The sequence below is a fragment of the Apium graveolens genome, chromosome 7 (assembly GCF_009905375.1).
Source record: "Apium graveolens cultivar Ventura chromosome 7, ASM990537v1, whole genome shotgun sequence".
Taxonomy (NCBI): domain Eukaryota; kingdom Viridiplantae; phylum Streptophyta; class Magnoliopsida; order Apiales; family Apiaceae; genus Apium; species Apium graveolens.
Window position 1 is genome coordinate 258428914 of NC_133653.1, and position 10523 is coordinate 258439436.

The window sequence follows — 10523 nt, forward strand, 5'->3', positions numbered from 1 at the left end:
ACACATTTAGTATATGTGTTAGAGTGCAAACGTATTTTTCTATTTAAAGATATAAACGAACTTAAAGCATGCGTCGTTTGAAAACACATTTTTGTATATCTTTTCAGCAGAATACTCAGGGTTAAATTAGTCAATTTCCATAAACACATATATTTTTAACGTTTATCTGTGATAGTTTGGGCCTTTTTTTTAGCTTGTGATGTTTTGGGCCTTTCTGGTTGAAAATGTGAGAATTAGGGGGTCAATAACAAAATCATCTTTAGGGGGTAAAAGAGTGGAAGTAGTGGCTTCGAGATGGGCGAGATCTTAAGAGAGGGTTAGGGTTTGGAGTGAGCTTTCTCGGTTTAGCAGTAGCTTTCTGGGGTTTCGTTTAAGTTTACAACAAGGGGGAGTACAAAAAGACGAGTATATAGATATAAATGATGATGCCATTGATCGTAATTTTAAAATTGAATGCAAAAAGATGAAGATGATGAAGCTTAGCGGGTATTTTAAACGCTCAGGTAATATGTTTTAATATTAGAGGTTTTTTTCCTGAAAATACAATTTTTTTTTTGCAAAATTATGATTTTTCAATTTTTTCTGTAAAAAATTCCATTTACAAATATTTTTGAGTGTTTCTTGGACTGCTCTGATTGCTGGTTTTACACAAAATGGACAAGGTTATAAGGCTTTAGGTCTTTTTGAGCAAAATGATGGAAGAGGGCATCGTTCCTCCTACTGTATGTTAGAATCGAAAGAGGGAAACAAATCCATGGGTACATTACTAGAAGTAATAATTCAAGTAATATAAATAATCTGTTTTTATCAAATCCTTTGATTGACATATATTGTAAGTGGAGGGATATGGCATCGGCAATTAAATTATTCGAAAGCAGCAAAGGTAAAGATATATTAACTTGAAATGCGATAATAACAGGATTTGCTCAAAACGGGCATGGACACGAATAACTTTCTGTTTTCAAGAGAATGCTACAAGCAAAGGTGATTCCAAATCATGTCACTTTTCTTGGGGTTTTATCAGCTTGTAGTCATGGGGGTCTACTAGGTGAAGCACTCACAATATTCTGCTCAATGGAAAGAGATTTTGGTGTAATACCAAGGTCTGATCACTGTGCAGCCTTGATTGCTGTACTTGGTCAGAAAAATAGACTGAAAGAAGCATTGGAGTTGATTTTGACAGCATCTAAGGGATCGGATCATGTTGGAATATGAGGTGCACTATTGGCTGCTTGTCAGGTACATGGGAACTTGGGTCTTGCGTAGAAGGCGACAAAAGCTTTGTTTGAGCTGGAACCGATGAACTCTGGTAGATATGTAATGTTATCTAACATGTATGCTGCAGCTGGTAAATGGGATGATGCTAGTCAGGTGAGGGAGCTCATGACTCAGAGGGGCTTATGAAAAAATGCTGCTTTAACTTGGATCGACAAAAGAAATATAAGACATGAGTTTGTTGCCAAAGACAAATGCCACAATCAAATTGAACAAATATATAGAATGCTTGATATACTGGTAAACCATATGACAGTCTTTGTGTATCCAATTCATGTGGATTTAAGTTTGATTTAATAAGACAGATTTCCATCTTCCCGACCACGGTGCAACCAGATCAGCAACCACGTTCTACTCAAAATTGTTCTCAACAAAGTGCTGAGGATGGTCATTCCGGTCAATGCACTAGAGGTAACTATCTAAAGAAAACATTAAGATGTAATTGGTTGGGATTTAGCAAATTAAACGAATAGAGGAAGACAACGAGTGAGATGGAGAAATAAATGTGCACATGGAGAAAGCTGTTCAATTGAAGATCAGTCTTATGATATACCAGTAGAATATCTATGATACATAATATAACTCCCAGTTTTTATCAAGAAGTTGCAATCTTAACTGCAGTGTACTGCTTTTCATATCACACCAATTGCCTTCTTATCTTCTTTCTTGCATTTATGAACTATAATCATATACTTGGTATCTTATTAACTTGGCTGAAGCCTTGAACAATCTACAGTTATAGATTATCAGGTTTTCTCTTTAATGTATGATTTTTACTTTGGATGCATGGTTTTCTTATTTTATATTTTTTTTGGGGTTTTCCAGTAGTACTCGGTTGGACAGTTGTGGTAAAATGCCGGTTATGATGTTTGATTTGGCAAGTGTTCATAAGATAGAATGATTCTATGAATGTTTAGAAATGAAAGTTGGGCTTTTGTCCTCTCCTTTAATATCTCTTGTCTGAATTATATAACCATTAACTGATAAAAGAAAATTATTTCATGTAATTACTATTTTTGTTTTAATACACTTATGTGTGTGTACAACTTGGCCATTTAGTTAGTTAGAAAAAATATCTTTAGTTAATTTCTTGCTGGTCCTATGTTTATTTTTTGTTTAAATTACATGTGAAGCTATAATATGAATAGGAACAATAAGATTAGGAAACAAATTTTTATTGTTGAACAATTTCAAAATTGGGATAAAGGCAAGCCTTTATCACTCTATGTTGAACTAGATTATGAGCACTATTATTTTTATCTACATTGTTGAGCCAAACATGAAAAGTTTGACATCGGTGAGATATTTTTTGTGCAGCTTCACAGCTAGCTGCCTATCTATGTTAACATGTCCATTTGTCACTTGCACTCCTTGCCGTTTGGAAGCTGTTATGTTCTATTCTTTACTAATAGTTTGTATGTCATCACTTATAATTATTATTAGAAAATTTAATTAATCCCTTTGGTCAGTTACATTTCAGGCATTCGATCGATTATGACATCTACCCTTAGCTTTCCACTTGGGTTTTGATATGGGGAGATTGTAGCAATGATTATTCTTTGCAGGTAAGACACTACTCTATTTTATGTCTTCACAGTCGCATATAGTTTATTTGTCCACAACAAGAGTCTCATTTGACTTTTGAAAATGAGATGACATTCTGAACTTCAAGATTGGTATGAAATTGATTGGTTTTACTTTTTGATTATCCAACTGCTATAATAATATATTTTGGACTGATTTACCTTTTTAAATTCTTAATATCGAGGCCCTCTTATCCAGCATCTTCAAGTTTGTTTTTAAAATATTAAACCCCAAGTTATCTCATTTGATTCCAATTATGATTAAAAATTAGTAAAGGTTCAAATGGATTTTTTTTAACGACCTTATGTAATTTTATTTTGCATATATTGGATAGTTTTTAAAGATGGCAGGTCATTTCTAAAGTGGAAATGACTATTTTTTTTTTCATGTGTAGGAGTAGGGTTCGATAGAAACAATTCAGTTAAATCAGAAGTCAGAAGACATAGGTCTAAGAGGTTCAAATCAAGCTTGATTGTAAAACAAGAACAAATAAGATCAGAGTATCAACCTTGAGAGTATATATCCTATTTTAACTTAAAAGTACCGCTACAAATATAATTTTCCTATAATTTTAAGAATATAACTAATTTTAAGTTCAGGTTATTATTGGTTGACGTTGAATTTTAAAAATGGAAACCCATCCGTGAAATGGATGTAGTACCATTTGCATGATCACTTTTGAATGGACGATTTTGTTTGTGTGCATGACATGCAAACACATTTCGTAATTTTCCTCCCATGTCAAATATTTAATATCATCAATAAACGAAATTAAAAAAAAATAAAGTTGGGTAAAGTACAAGCCTATAGCATATACGTATTTTGAGGCAAATACTCATATAAGAACCCTTATTGAACTCGGAGAAGATCAAAGCTCTCTTTAATTTAAACGGCCTGGTCAAATTGTTATAACATCTACTAGTAATATCTACTAGTAATGTAACACCACCATCCATGCATCATGCCCGTCAGTAGCTGCCATGCGCTACCCCATAATTCTCTTCCTCCTCTTAGGTCTTATCTTCATTTAGGTCTTATCTTCATTCCATTGCATATACAAATTTGTTGTGCGCGTGTGTCTATATATATATATATACACACATGGAGATGATTAAATAGAAGCCCAACTTAAAATAGAAATAGTAACCAAACAATATCATTGATTTAAAGTTTCTCCAAACAAAGTCTCATGTTCGAATCTCACCAACCAACATGTATTGAACAATATTAGTAAAGTTATTATTTAGTCTCAATTTCGAATCATGCAGGCAACATGTGTTAGTTCACCCATTAAACATGCTTTGTTTTATTTTATTAATTTTAGTTAAAAATTAAGTATACTTAAAACAAATAATTATATGATAATTCATTTTTAATGTATTGTTTATAAAACTTAAGTTTTCTATTCATATTTAACATAGATTTAAATTGTGATATATTATATATATATATTTATTTAAAGTTCATTAAATTTGTATTAGGTATAAATTTAGAATAAGAAATATTCATTAAGATATGAATAAAGAAAGGCACAAAATTACCATAATCCACAATGAAAAAGGCAAACATATTTTCGCATACTATATCAATATATATCTCATGACGTTATTTACCAATTTCATATATGCGTTTACAAGTATTATTTAGAAAGTCGCATATATTTATTGTTATAGAATACCTAACCGTAAACTTAGAGATAGATTGAGATAGATTATCCGCATCTGTATTATTCTAGATAACTATATCCATATATCTCACGACGTTATTTAGCAATTTTGTATATGTGTTTACATGTATTATTTAGATAGTCGCATGCATTTGTTGTTATAGAATTCTGAACCGTAAACTTAAAGATAGATTATCCGCATCTGTATGATCAAAGTCAATCCTACAGATAAGTCTAATTATTACTCGAGATATAAGTTAAATATTTTTAACTTATTGCACATACACAGAAGATTAAATATCATTTTTATCTTCTACAAAGTTAGACTTTTTGGATTCGATATTACATTTATTCAATTATATGATATTTTATTAACTATAAATAGGCCATGAAACTCATGAGAAACACCATCAAAAATATTTCATAATACATTCAACACACATAAATTTAGATCACCTTTCAATAAATTTAGATCACCTTTCAATAATACATTCAACACACGACGTTATTTAGCAATTTTGTATATGTGTTTACATGTATTATTTAGATAGTCGCATGTATTTGTTGTTATAGAATTCTGAACCGTAAACTTAAAGATAGATTATCCGCATCTGTATGATCAAAGTCAATCCTACAGATAAGTCTAATTATTACTCGAGATATAAGTTAAATATTTTTAACTTATTGCACATACACAGAAGATTAAATATCATTTTTATCTTCTACAAAGTTAGACTTTTTGGATTAGATATTACATTTATTCAATTATATGATATTTTATTAACTATAAATAGGCCATGAAACTCATGAGAAACACCATCAAAAATATTTCATAATACATTCAACACACATAAATTTAGATCACCTTTCAATAAACATTTGAAATGGCACAACCCAAGCCTACGAACTCTTCCTCGGATGATGAAAATGAGCCTTACACTGAAGATGGTTGGACCTTTGAAGAAGTCAAAAAGTTCAAAAATATCTTGTATGATTTTGATTTACCTCAACCCCCTGAATTCTTCTAACAAGTTGCTTATGAGATGCCTTGGAAGACCATGGAATCCATTGAATATCATTATGAGCTTTTGGTGAGGGATATGAGCATAATCATGGATCCAAACTTTGATCCGGACTTTGGAGGGATAATTGATGAAGCGGAAGATGATGAGCAGTCTGTTGATTCAGAATCTGAGAATGACAAAGGAGACGGGAATAGCAGCGAGTGAGAAAAATAAAAAAATACAAGGAAGTTTATGTTACTTGAGTTTCAGAATAAAAATTTTCCATTTACTTTCATAGTTTTAAATGAATTGTTTTTCAATCTATTTAAATTTTACATCTCTTTGATTACATGTATCTGGTAGCCAGTTGGCAAATATGAATAAAAAGTTCCCAATTATTAAATATTTGAAAGTTTTACCAATCTGAATGCGTAACGAATAATATAAGTTTGCAGATAAATTAACAAAATACTTGAATGGTGTAATTTTAATTTTTTTTTCTTATGAATAAAAAAATATTCTAGGAATTAATTTAAGACAATAATATATTTCATTAACAAGTAGGCAATGAAACTTACGAGAAACACTATAAAAAACATTTCACAATATATTCAACACCTAAAAATTTAGATCATCTTTCAATAACCATTTGAACTAGCACAACCCATACTTAAGAACTCTTGTGTAGATGATGGAAATGAGCCTAAAGATGGTTGGACCTTTGAAGAAGTCACGAAGTTCGAAACTATCTTGGATGAATTTGATGAACCTCCACCCATGAATTCTTCCAACAAGTTGCTCTTTGATGCCTTGGAAGACCATGTAATCCATTAGATTTCATTACGAGTTTTTGATGTGGGATTTGAGCATAATCATGAATCCGAACTTTAAAGGGATATTTGATGAGGCCGGAGATGATGAGCAGTCTTTTGATTTAGAATCTGAGAACGACAAATGAGACGGGAATAACAGTGAGTGAGAAAAATAAAAAAAATATTAGCATGTTTATTTTACTCGAGTTTTAGAATAAGAAAATTTCCATTTACTTTCATTGGTTTAAATGTAATGTTTTTTTAATCTAATTAAATTTTACATCCCTTGGATTATATGTATGTTAGATTATTATTGTGCAGGTTTAAAATGGTTTATAAACATAGGAAATAATGTTACTATTTTAATTACATTTACAGTTACGAAAATATGCAAAATTTTAAAAATTTACTTCAATGCAACAAAAGAAAGTGCCAAACGAAACAACAAATCTAGGGTATTTATTACATACTAATCCATGCTTTTAATTATTTCTTTCCACAAAATTTAAATAAATTAACTATTATTTACTTATAATTGTAATATTGGTACTTTATAATTTTTTATGTTCATATTATCATTTACATAAAATATGTTACAATTGTAAAATTGAAACATATATGCAGCAAATGTAAGTTTTATAATTTAACATCAAAATTTTATTTTATATTTATAAATTCCAAATGTTTATTGATGGTGTTTCTAATAGGTTTCATGGCCTATTTATATTTAATGAAATATCTTATAAATGAATTAATGTAATACCCAATCCAAAAAGTCTAACTTTGCGGCAGATAAAAATAATATCTAATTTTCTGTGTATGTGCAATAAGTTCAAAATATTTAACGTATATCTCGAATAATAGTTAGGCTTATCTCTAGGATTGACTTTCATTATACAAATCCACATAATCTATCTCTAAGTTTACGGTTAGGTATTTTATAATAATAAATACATGCGACTTTCTAAATAATACATGTAAACACATATATGAAATTGGTAAGTTACGTCATGAGATATAATCATATAATATGCGAAAATAGGTTTGCCTTATTCAATTATGGATAATATTAATTTTTCTGTTGTTGATATGTAGGTTTACAAAGTTCGGAATTCACAAATATTTATCGTCATCAGCTCATAAATAATGCATTAACCTTTGCATTTTTAACATATGTTTTCTGTTAAAATTCTTCTTATGAAATGTAGTAGAATTTATAAAATTAGTGTACCAGTGCCTAATTGTTACATATTTGAATGTTTGATCTATTTAACAAATGTTGTAAAATAGTATATATATGGTGGCACTATATTATCATCCAAATTTTACGGCACATTTTACCATGACTGAACTACATAATATGAAATTAGTTTTCATTTTTAGTTTTAAACAAACTATATTCTCAAGAAATTGTTTGAACATGTCCAAAGTGCGAATGATTGAAGATCGGCCAAAGATTTGGCTTAGGTAGTACACTTTAAACAATAAGGGGTTAAATATCAAAGTGGTCATTCAACTGGACGCCATATATCAGTTTAATCATTAAAGTTAACGGGGTATCATTTGAATCACTAAAGTTATAATAAATATCATACATATACCTCAAAATATGTGTTCGAGAATTAAAATTTATTTTATGGAGTTCTATATATTTTTCTTGAATCCTATTATAACCAAATGAAAATGTATGAATTCTAGTATTTTCTATAATATAATAAGATTTTTTAAAATTTATCTACTATTTATTTTTAATTTTGTAGTCATTTGCTTTATTTAAATAAAAATAATTAGTAGATAAATTTTAAAAATCTCAAAAAATCATCTAAAATACTATGAATTCATAACTTTTCATTTGGTTGTAATAAGATTTAAAAAAAATGTTTAGAACTCCATAAAATAAATTTTAATTCTCGAGCACATATTTTGAGGTATCTGTTTGATATTTATAATTACTTTAGTGATCCAAATGATATCCCGTTAAGTTTGATGATTAAACTGATATATGATATTCAGTTGAGTGACCACTTTGATATTTAACCCAAACAATAAGTGTATCTAGTACGATGTGCGGGTTATTTTTAATATTTTAATATATATTTTTGTTAGAAAAAAATTGGTCATAATATATTTCTAAATGAATTAAATTAAAGGGATGTCAAAATTCAAATAGATTTAAAATGAACATTACATGTTAAGCTATGATAGTAAATGAAAATCTTCCTTATTCTGAAATTCAAATATATTTAACTTGCAGGCATTTTTTTTCCACTTGCTTCTATCCTTGTTTTCATTGTCATTTTCAAATTCTGAATCTACATATTGCTCATAATATTTCAGCCTCATCAAAAATCACTTCAACGTTTGACTCGTAGGCTATGCCTAGATCCTTCGTCAAAAGCTCAAAATGAAATTTATTGGATTTCATAGTCTTCCAAGACATCTCATGAGTAGACCTGACAATTTATAACATGACACGAAAACACGACACGAACATGACACGAAAATTTAGTGTTTGTGTTTGTATTTTGAGTACACGACACGAAAAGGTACACGACATGAGATACACGACTGAAATATTGTGTCGGTTTTGTTTTTAACCTTTTGGTACTCGACACGACACGAGATACATGAAATAAATACATTTTTAATTAAATATTAATATTTATTATAAATATTAATATCTAAATTAAATAAATGTAAATATATATATGTATAATTATAATGAATACTTTAAAAATAATGCATAGTTTTATAATATTGTAAGTATAAATGATTTAAATGTATGTATATTATATATTTTGTATATATTTTACCTAAAACTTCAATATTTACATTTATTTATTTAATTAATTATATTAATATTCAATTTTACACGAACACGAAAGTACACGAACCCTAAATGAGCCGGTTTTGTGTTTTACTTAGTACACAACACGAAAAGGTTCACGACACGAAAGTACACGACACGATCGAATTTCCGGATCTACTCATGAGCAACTTATTAGAATATTACAAGGGTGGAGGGTCATGAAATTGTTTCAAGATATTTTCAAACTTCTCAACATCTTCAAAGGTCCAAGCATGTTCAGCGTAAGGATTCCTTCCATCATTCAAGGAAGAATTCTTAGGACTTGGTTGTGACATTTCAAATGGTTACTAAAAGGTGAGCTACAATTATATATGATTTTAATATTTTTGTGAGATGTCTTTTTCTCATAAGTTTGATATTTATATCCACTGTAAAAATAAATTAATACAAAACTGAATCCATAAAGTTTAATTATGCGGTAATTAAAAAAGATATCTAATTTGCGTGTGGACGCAATATATCTTCAAAAAATAATTAGACTTGTCTATATGATTGACTATGATTGTACATATTTGAATTGCAGTTAATCTAGCTATGAGTATACGGTGACATTATTATTATATATTAATCAATTAGGTATATAACGTCATGAGATGGAGTATTTCAAGAATGGTAAGCCTGTGGATTGCATCAATTTTGTTTCGTTGAATTGTAATTTTTAGAATTTTGATTTCAAAAATATTTTCTTATATCTGCACATATTATGCATTAAACATCTCGCATTTCAAAATAAATTATTTATTAGGTTTAGTGCAAAAACAAATTGATAAGAAAGGGGAAATCGATTTTTTTATCACTCAACTATCTATTTCTTTAGAAATACTTATTTTTTAATTTTTTTTTGTCACTAACGTTACGTTTCTTTTTCATTTTAAACCATTCCATTAATTTTGTATAAAAACGTTAATTTCAAGGTTTTATTTTGGCTAATCGTTCACTAATTTTGAAGTTATGAATGTATAGAACATTCGATTTTGAGTTCGCATGTTTTTATTTTGTGATTTTTGAGTGATAATTTTGTGTTTGCCGCTTGTGTTCTTTTTTTGATTGATTAAGTAATTATTTGCTAGTATAAGTTGGTGTAATAGTCTTATAGGAGTGTATTGGGTAATACGTATTAAGTTTTATTGAGTTTTGAATCAATTTTGCCATTATCGGATTTTAAACTCATCGGAATTTTTTATTAGAACTCGCCGGAATCATCAAGAAGCACTTTGACTATGATTGTTGTTACTGGATATGAATTGTTTAGTTTGTATAGAGTGATTTGGACTGAAAAATTATAGAAAATAGAGCCCATTTGACCATGAATT

General features: G+C 29.1%; 1 long non-coding RNA gene across 1 annotated transcript; it reads left to right on the forward strand.

Moving 5' to 3' along the window:
- Window positions 1–213: 213 nt before the first annotated feature.
- Window positions 214–9240, forward strand: LOC141671367 (uncharacterized). Its single transcript, XR_012555110.1, has 4 exons — window positions 214–503; window positions 920–1686; window positions 2745–2840; window positions 8679–9240. It is a non-coding gene; the product is annotated as an uncharacterized LOC141671367 (long non-coding RNA).
- The last annotated feature ends 1283 nt before the right edge of the window (window positions 9241–10523 follow it).